An 18600-nucleotide genomic window follows, 5' to 3' on the forward strand; every position below is an offset into this window, starting at 1 on the left:
TCATGCATAAACTGAACACCCAAAATAACTTCTGTTACCATTGTGGTATGTTTCCTTTCTTTGTTTTTTTTTTTTTTTCCTATTCATTTAAGTGTGGCCAATATGATCAAACTATCACGATGCATTTAAATTTTTTTCCAAAATAAATGGAAGTAAAACTACCCGAATTAGCCACTTACCTACTTGTTGAAGCTGCCTCTTCTCTGGGATTGTGGGGGACCAGAGTTTGAGTGATACACGAAGGAGTCCGAAGGACATTCACACCTGTTGGAGAAAAGCCCAGGCATCCTAGAAGCTGGGCTGTGGCTGTTTCTGCCATTACTCTTAACCACCACAAGGTGTCACTCTCTGATTCCCACCGAAGTGACTGCCGCCAGTCCTTGTCACAGGCCTGGGAGATCCTTGGGAAGAATTCCTCTTTCTTAGTACCAGATAACAAAGAGATCCTTACCAGTTCCCAGGCTTAATTTTTAACCTTTCAGGACCCATTCCCTTTGAGCCTGCACATTACCCCCAGTGTTTTCTCGGTACTGACTTAGATGAACACCAGTTCCAGACAACTAACAACTTTTCTCTTTCTTGCCTAGAGTTTTTCAACTGTTAAGTTAGATTGGATTTATTCTACTTCCCTCCTGGGCCATAGAGCTCCAAATTATACCCCAACCCCCCAATAGTGACTTCCAATAAGTTTTGGGGTATTCCATACCTTCTTCTTTCCATGCTCTATTCACCCAAAAGGATCATTACTGGTCCCCCACCTTCCCTGACAGTAGGACCTGATTGCCCTCAGCAGAGCCAAATCATCATAACAGCTAATTCTGTTTCTTTCCCCTAGAGGAAGAGGACATTCCTTGGAGTCAACTGCCCAGGAAGAGATTTTCTGGCATCTTTTATTAGAGTAAGGAAAATGCAACCCCCAATTTTTACATGCTTAGCAAATATCTGTGCCACATATGAACATATATACATATATGTTATATATATACATAATGTGTGTGTGTGTGTGTGTGTATGTGTATTGCAGTGCTGGAGCTTGTGCATATAGTTTTGTAAAGTAGTGAACATCCTATATGTAGGACAACATCCTGATTTACTTATTTATTTATTTTGTGGATGTTGGGAATCAATCCCAGGGACTCATGCTTACTGAGCCATGCTCTACCACTGAATTACATCCTAGGTCTTTTCTAAATTTTATTTTGAGATAGGATCTTGCTAAGTTGCTGAGGGTCCCACCAAGTTGCCCAAGCTGGCCTCCAACTTCCTGCCTCAGCTTCCCAGAAACATGCTACTGTTTGTATTTGTGTGGAGATTTTCCCACCCTCTTTTCAAGGCCTTATCATTGGAGATGCCTATGAGTAGTTGGAGAGTTTCTGGGGGCCAATCACTTTTTTCATTAGTTTCTAGTAATAAATTCTTAATTTACTCTCAAAATGTTTGTGAATAATTTCCCTAGTGACGCTGAAGTCTTTATGAATATATAAGAGAATCCAGTAGGTCTCAAAGAGGAAGAGAGCAAAGCAAGGTAATGCAGGGGAAATACATCCAGAACAATAGACTCCCCCCACGGCAAGTGGCCCAGAGCTCTGATCTTAGCTCCAGATTTTGCATTCCTCTTTTATTTTCCCATCTCCTCCTTGCTTCCTTAGGCAAGTCAGATGGCAAGACCCAGGACAGCTGGGAGGAAAGAAAATGGAGGATGGTACTAGGGTGAGAGCTGTGCTGGATGGTCACACCCCTCTGCCTGGGTAATGTTGAGACCATTTTTGTCAGCCTGAAAGTTGCAGAAGTAGATGGCGGGGAATCCCCCACTTAGAGAATGATACTGTAGGTAGATTTGAAAGTTGGAGAACAGGAACTCTAGGCCACTAGCAGGAACATGGTTGAAGACCCAAGCTTGGAAAGATAGAAAAGGAACATTAAGCAAGGAAGCAGAAGAGGTCGAGGCAAGGGGAAAAAAAAAAAAAAAAGACAGTTTTAGTTAGTATAAGAGAAAGAGGGAAATATGACTAGGAGGGTGGAGTTGGGAGGTTAAACTGGAAGCAGCACTTGTTGCAGTGATGCATTCCTATAATCCCAGGGGCTCTGGAGGCTAAGGCAGGATGATTGCAAGTTCAAGACTAGTTTCTGCAAATTAGTGAGATCTTGTCTCAAAATAAAAAATAAAAAGGGGGGCTGGGGATGTGGCTCAAGTGGTAGCGTGCTCACCTGGCTCGCCCGGGGTTCGATCCTCAGCACCACATACAAACAAAGATGTTGTGTCCGCTGAAAACTAAAAAATAATAATAATAATAATAAATATTAAAAATAAATAAATAAATAAATAAAAGGGCTGGGGATGGATGGTTAAGCACCCCTGGGTTCAATCTCTAGTACCCCCCCATACACACACACACACACACAAAAAAAAAAAAAAAAAACTAGAAGCAGCTTCTCCAGGCATGGTGATACAAGCCTGTAATTCCAAGGACCCCAGAGCTGGAGGTAGGAGGATAAAGACCAGGCTTTGCAAATTAGTAAGACCCTGTCTCAAAATAAAATAAAAAGAGCTGGGTATGTAGCTCAATGGTACAGTGCCCCTTGTGTTCAATCTTCAGTACCATTTAAAAAAAAAAATTAACAAATGAAAGCAGAGAAGAGGAATGGAATGGAGAGTGCAGAGGTGTGAATTTGGACAAAAATGAGAAAAGACTGGAAGAAGGTGATGTACCATGCTTTGCTGAAGGAAAAACTGATAACTCCAAATGTGCTGGGCGTGGTGGTGCACACTGATAATCTCAGTGATTTGGGAAACTGAGGCAAGAGGATGGTAAATTCCAGGTCAAATTTAGCAATTTAGCACGTCTCTGTCTCAAAATTTTAAAAGGGGGGCTGGGAATGTAGCTCAGTTGTAGAGCACCTGGGGTTTAATCCCCAGCACAGGAAAAGAAAAAGAAAACTGCAAGTGCAGTTTTGAAGCTGGATCTGGTTTTGAATCCTGGCTCAGCCATTTAGCTGTGTGACCCTGAACAGGTCACACCTCAGTTTTCTCCTTGCAAAATGATGAAACTAACAGTTCTCACTTCAGAGAGAGAGAGAGAGAGAAGCACTCTATGAAAATTAGGCAATTAGGTAATAATATACTTGGTTTAAAAAAATAAAGATAAAATAAGCAGTACAAAGTAGATCTTCCTGCCTGGCAGGTGGAGCAGCCTATAATCCCAGTGGCTTGGGAGCCTGAGGCACTAGGGGTCCCAAGTTCAAAGTCAACCTCAGCAATTTAGCAATACCCTGTATCAAAATAAAAAGGTCTGGGGATGTTGTTCAGTGTTAAGCATCTCTGGGTTCAATCTCTAGTACCAAGACAAAAAATAAGTCTCTTACCTCTGTCCCTCAGGCCACATGCCTCGGGTTTCCTTCTCCAGAAGTAAGTATTGTTGGCAGTTCCTTTTTCCTCTGTTTTCTTTGAGTTTTTGTGGTACTGGGTATCCAACCCAAGAACACTTTACCACTAAGCTACATCTCCGGCCTTTTTTTTTTTTTTTTTTTTTTTTTTAATTTGAGACAAAGTCATGTTAAACTGTCTAGGCTGGACTCAAATTTTCTATCCTCCTGCCTTAGCCTCCCAAGTAGCTGGAATTACAAGTGTGCACCACTGTGCCCAACTTCTTAGCAGCTTCTTGTGAATCCTTCCAGGGATACTCAGTGAGTTTTAGAAATGTGTATATAGATCCTTTACATTTTTCTTTTTTTCTTTTCCAGTTTTTCCTTTTCTTTCTTTCTCTCCTTTTTAAAAAAAATTATTTGATTTTTTTGGGAGGTCGGGCACAGGGGATTGAACTCAGGAGCACTTAACCACTGAGCCACATTCCCAGATTTTTTTTTTTTTTTTTTTTTTGAGACAGGGTCGTGCTAAAGGCTGGCCTTGAACTTGTGATCCTCTTGCCTCAGCCTTCGAGTTGCTGGGATTATAGGCATGTGTCACCACACCCAGATTGTAATATCATCTTGTATGTACATCTTTTTTAAAAAAAAAAGAGAGAGAGAGAGGGAGAGAGAGAGAGAAAGAATTTTTTTTAATATTTATTTTTTAGTTATCGGCGGACATAACATCTTTGTATGTGGTGCTGAGGATCGAACCCGGGCCGCACGCTTGCCAGGCAAGCATGCTACCGCTTGAGCCACACCCCAGCCCTTGTATGTACATCTTTAATGCAAATTCATAAGTATCTGTTAGGTAAATTCCTAGAGGTGGAAATGCTGGGTCCAAGGAGCTATTATTATCATTAATTATTATTACTATTAGTCTTTAAGAGATCAGATATTGGCTCTATTCTTTCCTTCTTAAGTAATACTGTAGCTTTTCATCTCAGCATAAGAAAGTCTTCTATATCTAATACATTTTTTTGAATGAAAAATCATTCAGTACTGATACTGATGTCTTGAAAAATTCTAATATGCCCCTGCTACCTATCTTCTCTCTTCACACCCCTGTTTTCCTGTGTTCTGACTCCATCCTCACAAAATGTGTCAGTTCAGATGATGATTTAGCCTGGTTGCTAAGCTTTGCTGAAATACTAACATTTAATGGGGGTATATAACCTCAGGAAAACAGGAGTGAAAGTCAATTGGAGAGTAATGCAAGGAAAAAGGAAAGGAAAGTATAAAGCCAAGTATAATTCTGCTGTCCACAACTGTGAGTACAATTCTTCCTCAGTCTCAAGATAATCTTTGATCCAGGCACAGTGGTGCAGGCCTCTAAACCCAGCAGCTCAGAGGTCTAAAGCAGGAGGATTGCAAGTTCAAAGCCAGCCTCAACAATTTAGAGTGGCCCTTAAGTAACTTAGCAAGACCCTGTTCCAAAATAAAAAATAAAAAGGGAGTGGGGATGTGGGAAGCACCCCTGGGTTCATTCCCTGGTGTGTGTGTGTGTGTGTGTGTGTGTGTGTGTGTGTGTGTGTGTATCTTTGAGAAGTCGGGTAAAAGTATTGCATTTGTAAATAGTGTGTGGGGCCACAGAGAGGTGTGCAGAAACAAAGAGATGGATCAGTTTATCTTCAGTGTGCCATCTCAGTCAAACTTGCCCCTCATGGTGTCAACTCTTCATTTCTTTTTTGATGCTGGGAACTGAATCTAGGGGGTTAAGCATGCAATCTACCATTGAGCTACAACCCCAGCCCTCCTCCTTTTTCATAGTTGAGCTGCTTGAGTCCTCCAGCAGCCACAGAGAAAGTTAGAACTCAAGATAGCAGTGGAATCCTCTGTAGCCAAGCATGTACCTGCAGGGCAAGCCAGTATGCCTGTGTGGTTTTGAGGTGGTCCATGGGGTGTCTTACATCAACAGTAATATATTAACCCACATGGCAGAAAGAGATGGTGGTATGAGACCAGGTGCTGTTATTTTAAAATGCCCTCACAGGACATGAGGAACTTGGAGCAGCCACCATAAAAGTAGGCATCACCAGAGTTCTGGTCAAAAAGCAAGACAATTATAGGATTTGTAATGGCATACAAAGTATGTTGGGTACATATGGGAACATTGCCATGTTTCACTCATCCTAAGACATGGCTTTTATTACCTTTTGGCATTACTGTAATCAGGATTAATCTTACCAGTGTCAGTTTAATTAGCAGTTCTGTTCTCTTTCTCAGGGGTACATTAATGAAATAATGGAATTTATTTAGGTACAATAATGAAATAATGGAATTTATTTAGGCACATAATAAAACAATGTAATTTATTTAGTTTGATATGTATCAACAGGTTTCTTGATAGCTTTGGTCCAGAAATGTTCTCACAAAAGATGCCTCCACAGGGGCTGGGGTTGTGGCTCAGCTGTACAGCACTCACCTAACACATGTGAGGTGCTGTGTTTGATCCTCAGCACCACATAAAAAAATAAATAAGGGCTAGGACTGGGGCTCAGCAAGCGCACTTGCCTGGCATGTGCGAGGTACTGGGTTTAATTCTCAGCACCATGTATAAAAAAATAAAATAAAGATCTATCAACAACTAAATAAATAAAGGTATTGTGTCCAATAGAACTAAAAAAAATATCTAAAAACAAAATAAAAAGGCCTCCACATCTCCAACGGAAAAGATCCATATAATAAGGAAGAGCAATTAGCAAATTTCATAAACCATAGATCTTATATTTCCATTGTCTAGAATAAGCATTCATGACAATTAATATGACTTTATATTGTTGCTTGTAGGTATTAGTGCTTAAAAAATGTTTGCTAAGATGGGTGTGGTAGCACACTCTTGTAATCCTAGCAACTCAGGAGGCTGAGGCAGAAGAATCAAGAGTTCAAAGCCAGCCACAGCAACTTAGTGAAGCCTTAAGCAACTCATTGAGACCCTGTCTCAAAAAAAAAAAAAAAATTAAAAAGGACTGGACTGGGGATGTGGCTCAGTGATTAATGCTCCTGGATTCAATCCCTGGTACAAAAAAAAAAAAAAAGTTGCTAAGCTCAAGTTGAAGCTGTGAAACAGAAGTTCTTTCATGTGCTCATGATGAGTAATGGCTTGGATGAAGGCAGAACTCCAAGCTAAAGATTAATACTTCATTAGCCTTTTCAAAAGAGGTTACTGTAATAGGGCCTCTACTGGGCCTGGGCTGGGATTCAGAGACTGGTTGCATTTAGTCCTGAAGGGTCATGATCCTTTTATGCATTTATTTGTGTGAGTCATTTTGTCCTTAAATATGGTTAAGTTAAAAAACGAGTTAGTAAATACTATTCACAGCATGATTTTACTCTTGTTTTTTAATGTATATAAGTGTGTTTAACCAGTATGTCAAAGGTTCATGTTTGCATTAATATCTTAAATCCATATGCTCTAGATTGTAGGCTTAAGAGTCTAAATCCTAGGCTGGGGTTGTGACTCAGTGGTAGAGCACTTGCCTAGCAAGTTCAAGGCCCTGGGTTCAATCCTCAGCACCACATAAAAAAAATAAATAAAATAAAGGTATTGTGTCCAATATATATAAATTATATATAAATTTTTAAAAAGAGTCTAAATCCTCACTACTCAAAGTGTCATCCTCAAATCAACACTATTGGGCAACACTTGAGAATTTGTTAGAAAACAGAATCTCAGGTCCCATCCTCAACCTACTGAATCAGAATATGTATTTGAAATGCAAACTCCTATATCAATCTGTGCCACTGCACCTGGTGCAACACATTATTTGGATAAAATATGGTCTATCCAAGCAGTGGAATATTATTAAGTCATAAAAAGGAGCAAAATACAGATAAAGGCTAGATATGGATAAACCTTGATGATATAATGATAACTCAAAAAAGTGAGGTATAGGGCTGGGGATGTGGCTCAAGCGGTAGCGCGCTTGCCTGGCATGTGTGCGGCCCGGGTTCGATCCTCAGCACCACATACAAACAAAGATGTTATGTCCGCCGAAAACTAAGAAATAAATATTCTCTCTCTCTCTCTCTCTCTCTCTCTCTCTCTCTCTCTCTCTCTCCCCCCTCTCTCCTCTCTCTCTCTTTAAAAAAAAAAAAAAGTGAGGTATATAGTGGACTCTAAACTACATGATTCCATTTATATGAAAAGTCCAAAATAGGCAAATCCATAGAGACAAGGGGGAAATTGGGAGAAAATTGGTACAAAATTCCTTTTTGGAGTGATATAAGCACTCTGGAATTCAAGAGTGGTAATGATTACATAACATTGTGAATAAACTAAAAATCACTGAGTTAGTACACTTGCTTGATTTTTGTTTTGTACTGGGGATTGAACCCAGAGCACTTAACTGCTGAGTTACATCCCAGTCCTTTTAATTTTTAAATTTGGAGACAGGGTCTCACCAAGTTACTGAAGCTAGTCTCAACTTGAGATCCTCCTGCCTCAGCCTCCCAAGTTGTTGGAATTGTAGGCATGCATCACCACACCCAGCTGGCTTTAAAACATTAAAATTTATTTATTTATTTATTTCAGAGCTGGGAATCTACTAGACAAAGGCTCGATACTGATTTCACTCCTAGTCCACCCCCCAAATTTTAATCCTATGCTGTGAATTAAAAACAAACAAACAACAACAACAAAACTAAAACCAACATTGTACAATGTGCTGCACCAGGCACAGTGGCACAAGTCTGATATCCCAGCTACTCAAAACTGAGGCGGGAGGATCATGAGTTTGAGGCCAACCTGGGCAATTTAGTGAGACCCTGTCTCAAATAAAAGTAAAAGGCTGGGGATGTAGCTCAGTGGTAAATCACTTCAGCGTTTAATCACCACTCACTTGGGGAAAAAAAGAACACACACACACACACATACACACACCCACACACACACACATACACACACACCGACACACACACACACTTCCTTTTGTTCCCACAGCTTAAATTGTCATATTCTAAAGAGAATGCCATCTGTTTTTTATTGTTCCCTGAGTAAGCACCACTCAAAAATCCTTGAATTTATTGTAAATCTTTGTACAGATTCTCTATAAATTAAATGCTGCTATTGACATCATTAAAAGTCAAAATGATCAGGGGTAGGGATGTAGTCCAGTGGTAGAGTGCTGGCCTGACATAAAAGGTCCTGGATTTAATCCTCAGCACAGGGGTGAGGTAAAGTTTTGTTTTGTTCCCCTTAAAGCAAAATCCACAGATGATTCATTGTATATTAAAGTTTGAGAAATAATTTGAGAAACACCATCTCCCAATCTGCAAGAACTCAATGTCCTTCCCCACCCTCACCTGGAAAGTTCTTCCTCTTCTGAGAAAACTCGGATGTGGCACTATGTCACACATTCAGAAAGTCCCTCCAGCAGGGCTTGGTGTTGCACACCTGTAATGTCTTCAACTTGTCCAGAGGCGGAGGTAGAAGGATGGAAAATTTAAAACCAGCCTCAGCAATTTAGGGAGACCCTAAGCAATTTAAGGAGGCCATAAGCAATTTAGAGAGACCTTGCCTCAAAATAAAAAAATAAAAAGGATTGAGAATTTAACTCAGTGGTAAAGTGCCCCTGGGTTCAATCCCCAGTACTAAGAAAAAGCAACAACAACAGGAACAAAACAAACCATGTCCTTCTTCCCAGTCTCTTTTCTTTCTCCCTGCTGCCTCTGCAACAGCTACTTTCCTTAAGGATGTTGGTTCCACCCCAGTCTATGACTGGTTGGGAGAGAACCTCTCTTCCTCAGATTCTGAGTTGCATGGCATTGCCTGCCAAGATTGACCCACGATGGTACCAAAGATCCCATGGAACCCAACATCTTATGCAGCCTCTGTTCTCATTTGCTGTCATGTGGTGGATTATCCTCCTCTTTTCTCACCTGGCACATCTGCATCAAAACTCTCTCCTCCTTTAAATAAAAAAATAATAATAACAAAAGCCAGGTACCAACACATTTAGAGGGTTCCAAAGGAAGTTGGGAAAACAAGGAGTCTCCCCTTCTCCAGAGAGGTGTCTGAACTCTAGCTTCTGCTCAGTCCAAGTTTTCTATTACAGGAGAGATATTTTAATAGTGAGGTGTTTCCTGTGGTCGGATTTTTCATTTCTATTTACCTTACTTCTATTTTTTTTAAATGAGTGTATAGGGTCTGGGGATGTAACTCAGTAGTAGAGTGCTTGCATAGCATGTGCAGGGCCCTGAGTTTGAGTCCTAGAACTGAAAAAAAAATCCACAGAATTTATATTTCTTATGAAATCATAAAAAATAAAGCATTTTGTTAGAGGAAATGAGAAACTCGCCATGATGAAGGACTTTGTGATTTCAAAAACAAGTTTAAACAGATCATTTCTGTCTTGTAAAAATCATGAAGGTCCCAAAATGTTCCTCATGGGGACCTCAGTACACCGAGAAGTCTTTTATAGGGATGTGTGGTTCCAGAGACAGGAAAGGAAGTTGGTTTTAAGATTTTGGCAGGAGTTGGTGGGGAGGCTCTCTAGAAATCTTCTCAGCCTTCCCTCCTGAAATGATCAAATGATGTCATACTAACCTGTTATCTACAAAGAGGTGGCATTTTTATTTATTTTTTATTTTTAATTTCTTTCTTTCCTTTTTTTTTTTTTAATTTCCCCCTTAAAGGGGGCTGTGTGTCTTGCTTTCTTGCTTATGCTAATCTCAGACTATTATATATGGTGGCTGGGGAAGCAGGGTGCTAGGCTATATCACTTGGTGCTCTACAAATATTTGGAGTAAAATTGACAGGAAAATGGATTTTATTCAAAACCAGTTTTGAATAAAATTTCCATCTTCAGAGGCTCTGAGGGAAGAGAAAAATTGGCAAAGTGAGACCAAAGACAGGAAATATACATGTGCAAATGGAGTTAGCCTGTGCTACACAGGCCAGGGCTGGGGACAATCTCCCACTCTCAGCTTCCTTGGTATTGTCAGACCAGGGAGGCAGCCCCTCAGCCTCTGCTCTCAGCTTAATCAAGTTGTTCTCCATTTCTGAAGGACCCCCCAACTTCATAGGGGACATTTCACTTACGCCTCAGCTTCCAGAGCAGCTAGAACTACAAACAGTTAGTGCATCTCATGTGTTTAGAGGGGGCTGTGTGTGTGTGTGTGTGTGTGTGTGTGTGTGTGTGTGTGTGTGCGTGTGTGTCGGTGAGTTGGAGATCGAACCCAAGGACATTTTACCATTGAGCTACATCCCCAGACCTTTTATTTTTTATTTTGAGACAGGGTCTTGTTAAGCTTAGGGCATTGCTAAATTACTGAAGCTGGCTTCAACTTGCAATACTCTTGCTCAGCCTTCTGGGTGGTTACAATTACAGGGCTGGGGCACTTCACTTGGCTAGAGGGAGCATTTTTAAAAAGAATGTTTTGAGGGAGCTGGGGTTGTGGCTCAGCAGTAGAGTGCTCACCTCGCACATGCAAGACCCTGAGTTCGGTCCTCAGCACCACATAAAAATAAATAAGTGAAATAAAGGTATTGTGTCCAACTACAACTAAAAAATAATAATTTTTTTAAAAAAGATTTTTCTTGGTTGTAGATGGACACAATACCTTTATTTTATTTATTTATTTTTACATGTTGCTGCAGATCAAAGCCAGTGCTTCACTCATGCTAGGCAAGCGCTCTACCACTAAGCCACAACCACCGCCTTTAGAGGGATCATTTTTAAGATAACTTTCCCATTATTGTACCAATTTATGATAATCCCCACTTGGTCCTTTTTATCACTCAGGTATAGTCATTACATGCTTTGTTTGGAATTTCTACCAAGGAGTTGAATTGCTTGATTATCCTGGAAGTGGTTCAGCTTAAAAAGGGTTTAAAATAATTTTGCTATTATTTTATTATTAGCAAGAATAAAAATTGTTCATTTTGTTTTTAATTTATTCCTTCTTGTGTAAATTATCTAAACGCTTTACAATGAGTAGATTTAAGTGGGTAATTCTTTTTAAACTGAATTAAAACTAATGTGTTCATTGAAGAAGACTAAGAATATAGAAAAACATTCCTATCACCAGGATGGGTGTCCTGAGGAGGTCCCCTAAAATGAAGGTGGTCCTTGACTCAGACCATAGCTGGAAAAAGGAATTTAAGGATGGGTCAAAGTGAGGCATGGATTGGTTTTATGGGGAGAAAGAAAGATGCACATGTTCTGAGAGACAGGGTGGGGCGTGGGCATTGCAGAGGAATGTGCTAGGTATATCTTAACTCGGCATATATAAATACATGTAAAATCTGCAGGAGAGACATGACCTAAGAAGGTGTTTTTAGTTCTCCTTTGTGTTGGTAACTAGGCATGTTGACCATTACCAGAATGAAGGGTCATTTTCTTCTTTGTTTTTAATGTGTTCTGCTTTGTAAATTTAATTTTTAATATTTTTTTTTTTTTTTTTTAGTTCTCGGCGGACACAACATCTTTGTTGGTATGTGGTGCTGAGGATCGAACCTGGGCCGCACACATGCCAGGCAAGCGCTCTACCGCTTGAGCCACATCCCCAGCCCTGCTTTGTAAATTTAAACAGTACTACATTGGTGGGCCTGTGGATAAGGTCTAATAACTGATTTAACAGTGCTGTTAGTAACCTTTAAATCTTGACTCTTAGCCCATGTGAAAGTGGACTTTAAATCATAGCCACGCTTGTTTTGTCCCACATGTCTCCTTTCTACCTATCTTTATGTCTTCTATCTTACCTTATTCCTATACATGTATACATATATGTATGTGAGTTTACGTGTGTGTGTGTGTGTGTGTGTGTGTGTTACACATGGTTGGATTTTGTTTTTTAAACAGAAATTGTGCATAGTGGGGAATTCTAAAATTGAAAAGAAAAATGCAAGTGACTGAATTTTACTACTCAAAGCTTAGGTAAGGAAGGAAAGTTTAATGACACATAAAACAAACCTAAGAAAAAGTCAAGAGTTATTTCTGGCCTCAGTGACCCAGAACTCAAATGTTCTCTGGTATCTCTCTCAACTTCTCCTCCCCACTTCCCCTCTCTGTGTCAGTCTCATTCACTCAGACTATAGCTCAGCTGTCAGGAAATCCAGCTGCTCTAGATGGGCATGGTGACATGCACCTGTAATTCCTGTGACTTAAGAGGCAAGGAGGAGTGCAAGTCCATACCAGCCTCAGCAACTTACCAAGGCCCTAAACAACTAAGTGAGACCCTGTCTCTGAATAAAATATAAAAAAGGGCTGGGGATGTAGCTCAGTGGTTAAGCATCCCTGGGTTCAATCCCAGTTAAAAAAAATTAATAATAATAAAAATTAAAAATGAATAGAAAGGACCAAAGATGTAGCTCAACGGTAGAGCACCCCTGGGGTCAATCACCAGTACTGAAAAACAGCAACAATAAAATAAAAACACAACAGCCATAGCCCACACCTTATGAATGCCCATTTTCACCTCCAGAGAGAAAAAGATCTTTTTCTTTTGGTTTTAAGGTAGAATATAAGAAATAAAAAATAGGTAGAAAGAACACATAAAGGAAGGACAAGGAAATATAATTTTAAGTTCCACATATTTTTCCAGGCCTATACCTCCCAAATTTCTGGGAAATCTATAAATCTTAAAGTTAACCATAAATTCACTCACTGATGATAATTACCTTTTGCACTTTTAATTAGTCCACCAATAAATAGATTAAGCAAAGAGAGATAGGATATTTTGAGAAAGCTATAATTTAGGAGTTTCCAGTGTTATCTACAAATCAGATAATGGAGACCATGTTAGTCTAAGAGAGTGACCAGAGCACTATAAACCATCTTGTAGTCAATCATCAGTCTGATGTTAGACCTACATACCTTTTAATACCACCCCTCAACAGTTTTCCTTTAAAAGAAGAAACTGAAACCCTGAAAGCACATTTCTCACTCTCGAATGGCCTATATTCTCCTTTGAATGTATAGTCCTTGTTTTCCTAAGTAAATCTCTGTGCCTCTCCTGACATATGCTAAGATTCTTTCTTCCACACATATGTCAAGGATCCTGATGGTCCTGAATCAAGTTCTCCTCTCACCAAGGAATTCCTCTGGGCTTTTTCCTAGAGATACCTTTTCTTAGGAGAGAGTTCCTGTTTAAAAAGTCTCAGGGATAGAGCACTTGTCTCGCATGTGTGGGGCACTGGGTTCGATCCTCAGCACCACATACATAAATAAAATAAAGGTGATGTGCCCATCTACAACTAAAAAAAAAAAAAAAAAAAGTCCTTAAAAAAAAAGTCCCAGGGAAAATCACTGACAGGCTCTGTTCAAGTCACTTGCTCTCCCTGACAATTCATCATGATCAAAGTGGCGTGGTTCTACAACTGGTTCAGTTTGGGTCAATTGCCCACTTTTTAACCCAAACTTGATGGAAAGACAGAGTCAGGTAAGATGGCAACTCCCATTCAAACCACAGGATGCTGATTTGTAATGAAAAAGCCAAGCAGGGAGTGGTGGTGTTCACCTGTAATCCCAGCAATTCAGGAGGATGAGGAATGAGGATCTCAGGCTTGAGACCACCCTCAGCATCTTAGTGACACCCTAATCAACTAATGAGATCCTGTCTCAAAATAAAAAAAATAAAAGGGCTGGTGATGTGTTCAGTGGTTAAGTGCCTCTGTGTTCAATCTGCAGTACCAAAAAAGAAAGAAAGAAAGAAATCTGATGTTATCTCCCATAGAAAGGTATACTGGTAGACAAATGACAGCTATTCACCACATACAAATAGGACCATACTTTCTGTAAATGTTTTGCCATATGCTTTTCTACATTTTTCATTTGTCCATATTCTATGACATAACTTCGGTGCTAATGGTATTTAATGGCAGAATAATATTCTATTTTGGAATATAGTCACAATGATTGGATAGGACCTCAAGAACAAGAGCCACACACCTTCCTGGCAAAGCAGAAAGACAGAGGACATCCAGGTCCTTGATGGTATCCTGGAGTTGCTATACCAGTCCTGTATTACCCACTTTTAGACTTCTTAATACATATGAAAAAAAAAATCCCTGATTTGGCTACACCACACTAGCTAGTGCCATTCATTATAGATATACTTTTTTTTTTAATTGAAAAAATTTGGAGATAGGATTTCTCTGTTTCCCATGCTGGCCTCAAATTCACAATCCTCTTGCCTCAACTTCCTGAGTAGCAGGAATTACAAGCACCTGTGCCACCATACCTGGCTAAATACAATTTTCTTTTGTTTTTGTTTTTGCAGTTCTGGGGATTGAACCCAAGGGTGCTCTACAACTGAGCTATATCCCCAGTCCTTTTTATTTTTTATTTGGAGACAAGGCCTCACTAAATTGCCCAGACTGGGTTTGAACTTGAGATCCTCCTGCCTCAGCCTCCTAAATTGCTGGAGTTACAGGCATGTGCCACCTTGATATATTTCCTGACAGTCTTCTACTGTTAAAGGTAGGCCAAGAAATCTGTCAGTGGGAAGGGAAGGGTGAGGAAGAAGTCAAAAGAGAAGCTGAAATAAAGGAAATTGTAGTCTACTTTTTGTTGTTGTGTTTGGATGCTAAGGATCAAATCCAAGCCTTGGGCATGCTACAAATGCATTCCACCATTGAAGTACACCCCAACACCTACTTTTTTTCAACTGTTAAAGGAAATGGGCCCACAGAGTACCCCTGAGCCAACATGTACAGCAGAGTAGACATGGCAGCCATGCCTGAATTAAGTCAGAGGTAGAATCAGAGATTTCTTTGATCCTATGTAGCATGAAGGGTTCTACAAATTTCCAAGTGCTCCCAATGAGGGTAATAGGAACAACTGAAGTTGAAAACTAAGAAGTCGCCCAAATGATCCCCACATGACTAAGGGCCTTCCAAGAAACTGTCACCACAGTTTCAGGGTAACAGCCTCAGTGGGCACCAAAGAGAACAGGCCACTAGGCTTAAATGGGTCGATAAGGGTTGTGATGAGGTCAGAGGCCATGCAATGATCTGGCGAGTTTAGCTAAATCTCAGTTGGAGTGAGTCAGTGCTCATGGAAAAGATGTTAGAGAACCAAGTTTCCTCTGAGAGGATAAAATAAATGAGGTGTGGGTCACCATAGTGCACACCTGTAATCCTAGCAACTCAGTTGGAGGCTAAAAGGGGGGGATCACAATCAAGACCAGCCTCAGCAATTTAGCAAAGCTCTAAGCAATTTAGCAAGACTTTGTCTCAAAATTAAAACAAACAAGGGGCTGGGGATGTGGCTCAAGCGGTAGCGCACTCACCTGGCTTGCGTGAGGCCCAGGTTCGATCCTCAGCACCACATACAAACAAAGATGTTGTGTCCGCTGAAAACTAAAAAATAAATATTGAAAATTCTTTCTCTCTCTCTTTAAAAAAAAAATTAAAACAAATAAATAAACAGGGCTGGGAATGTAGTCCTGTGGTTAAGTGCCCCTGGGTTAGGGTTAGGGTTAGGGTTTAGTCCCCAGTAGAAAAAAAAAGAAATAAAAAATAATAAGGATAAGTAGAAAGGAAGGGAGGAACTCTGTAATTTAATTATGAGAAGCTCCACAAACACCCTTACCTTTACTCCCCAAGCCTTTTTACTTCTAGGCCTGAATTTGTTAAATAAATAAATAAATAAACTTTGAATCTTAGGTTGAATTGTGAGTCCAGATAAGAAATGGCATCTGGGCTGGGGATGTGGCTCAAGCAGTAGCACGCTCACCTGACATGCGTGTGGCCCAGGTTCGATCCTCAGCACCACATAAAAACAATGATGTTGTGTCCGCCAAAAACTGAAAAATAAATATTAAAATTCTCTCTCTCTCTTCTCTCTCTCTCTCTCTCTCTCTCTCTCTCTCTCTTAAAAAAAAAAGAATGTTGTCAAAGATAAGCTTTAAAAAAATAAAGAAATGGCTTCATACATTGCTAGTTTACATAATATATTATCTTTAGATTAAATAAACCAATGGAAAATTTGTTAGAAACTTAGGATAGGGATATATTCCAAATATTATCTATTGACTGAATGACATCAATCTCGAAATCCTGAAAGAACCAGACCACCATGACCTGCCCTGTACTCTACAATTAAGAAAACTGAACTCATCAGTTTGACATCATCCCCCCTACACACATGCTTCTCATGTTTACTGTTTACAGAGTTTCTATGCATATATAATTATGTTGAAACAAACTCCAATATTATATATAACTATCATGTACTATTTTTTTTTTTTTTTTGCAGCTGGGATTAAACCCAGGGGTGTTTAACCACTGGGCAACATCCCCATCCCTTTTATGTATTTTATTTTATTTTAAGACAGGATCTCACTAAATTGCTCAGGGCCTCACTAAATTGCTGAGGTTGGCTTTGAACTTGGGATCTTCTTGCCTCAGCTTCCAGAGCAGATAGGGTTATAGGCATGCCCCACCATACCCGGCCAATATTTTTTTTTTTTTTTTAAGAGAGAGAGAGAGAATTTTAATATTTATTTATTTATTTATTTTAGTTTTCGGTGGACACAACATCTTTGTTTGTATGTGGTGCTGAGGATCAAACCAGGGCCGCACACATGCCAGGAGAGCCGGCTACCGCTTGAGTCACATCCTCAGCCCCAGCCAATAAAAAAACTATGGGGGGAAAAAAAAAAGAGCCCAAGACCCAAAATAGCACCTCACCCTTGAGTGCCCACATTCCTCCCTTTGAGTATATATCCTGCTCTATAGCTTTTCTAAACAAATCTTTTTACTTTCTTAAATAAATCTTTGTTTCTCTTTTGATGTGTCCAGAAATTCCTTTCTGAGGCATAAGAACCTGCTAGGACCAAGTTGAGATCTCCTTCTTCCTTTTGGGGACCTCCCCATACCCCTTTCCCTGTGACACTTTCCCCCAGGGTGGAGAACCAGGCCCTTTATACCTAGAAAATGTCATGGGAAGGAAGAAGTAGAAAGGAAACTTTGGAAGAGACAACTCTCATAGGACCTTTTTTTTAATTTTTATTTATTTATTTATTTATTTATTTTTTTAAAGAGAGAGTGAGAGAGGAGAGAGAGAGAGAGAATTTTTTAATATTTATTTTTTAGTTCTCGGCGGACACAACATCTTTGTTGGTATGTGGTGCTGAGGATCGAACCCGGGCCGCACGCATGCCAGGCGAGCGCGCTACCGCTGAGCCACATCTCCAGCCCCCAGACCTTTTTTTTTTAATGTTTGTTTTTTGGTTGTATATGGGCACAATACCTTTATTTTATTTATTTTTTTATTTGGTGCTGAGGATCAAATCCAGTGCCTCATGCATCTAGGCAAGCGCTCTACCACTGAGCCACAACCCCAACCCTCTTCTAAGACTTTTGAACATTAAATTAACTAAGACTTACCCCAAATTAGTCTGTTTAAAACCCCAACGAGACTTATTTTTACCTGGTAACCTGAACAACTGCACAATAATAAGAATCTCCTGAAGAATCTTAGTTCAATTATAGAGACATTCTGAGTTAACTCCTCATACATATAGGTTTTATTATTTATTTATTTTTACTGTAAGTTTCCTAAAGAGGTATCACAGGAGTCTGACAGAGCAAGGCACTTTAAACCCATTAATAGCTCCGTGTGGTAGTGCATGCCTGTAATCCCAGATAATTAATATATACCCTCTCTTGGGAAGCTGAGGCACATGATTGTTAGTTCGAGGACAGTCTCAGCAAGTTAATAAAAAACTAAACAACTTTAAGACCCTGTTTCAGAACTTAAAAAGCAAAAGGACTGGGGATGTAGTTCCTGGGAGAGGCCCCTGGTCCTTTTGTAGTCCTCTCCCACACTGTATCAAGGTGTGACCAATCACGAATGGCAGAAATGATGGTATATCACTTACAAGATTAGATAACTTCTGTGTCTTTCTCACTTAAATCACTCACTCTGGGGAAATTAGTTGTATTGTGAGAAGAGACCACAAGTGGGAACAGCTTCTCCAAGGAGCTTGGAATCAAATCCTCCGGCTCTGAGCAAGCCTTAGATAACCACAGCACCAACCAGTGTCTAGACTGTAATCTCATGGTATATTGTCAGTCATAGACACTCAACTAAACTGTTCCAGTTTCCTGACTGACAGAAGTGATACTTAATAAATGTTTGTTATATAAAACCATTAAGTAGGGGCTGGAGATGTGGCTCAGCGGTAGCGCGCTCGCCTGGCATGCGTGCGGCCCGGGTTCGATCCTCAGCACCACATACCAACAAA

This window comes from Urocitellus parryii, chromosome 6 (assembly GCF_045843805.1).
Source record: "Urocitellus parryii isolate mUroPar1 chromosome 6, mUroPar1.hap1, whole genome shotgun sequence".
Classification (NCBI taxonomy): Eukaryota; Metazoa; Chordata; class Mammalia; order Rodentia; family Sciuridae; genus Urocitellus; species Urocitellus parryii.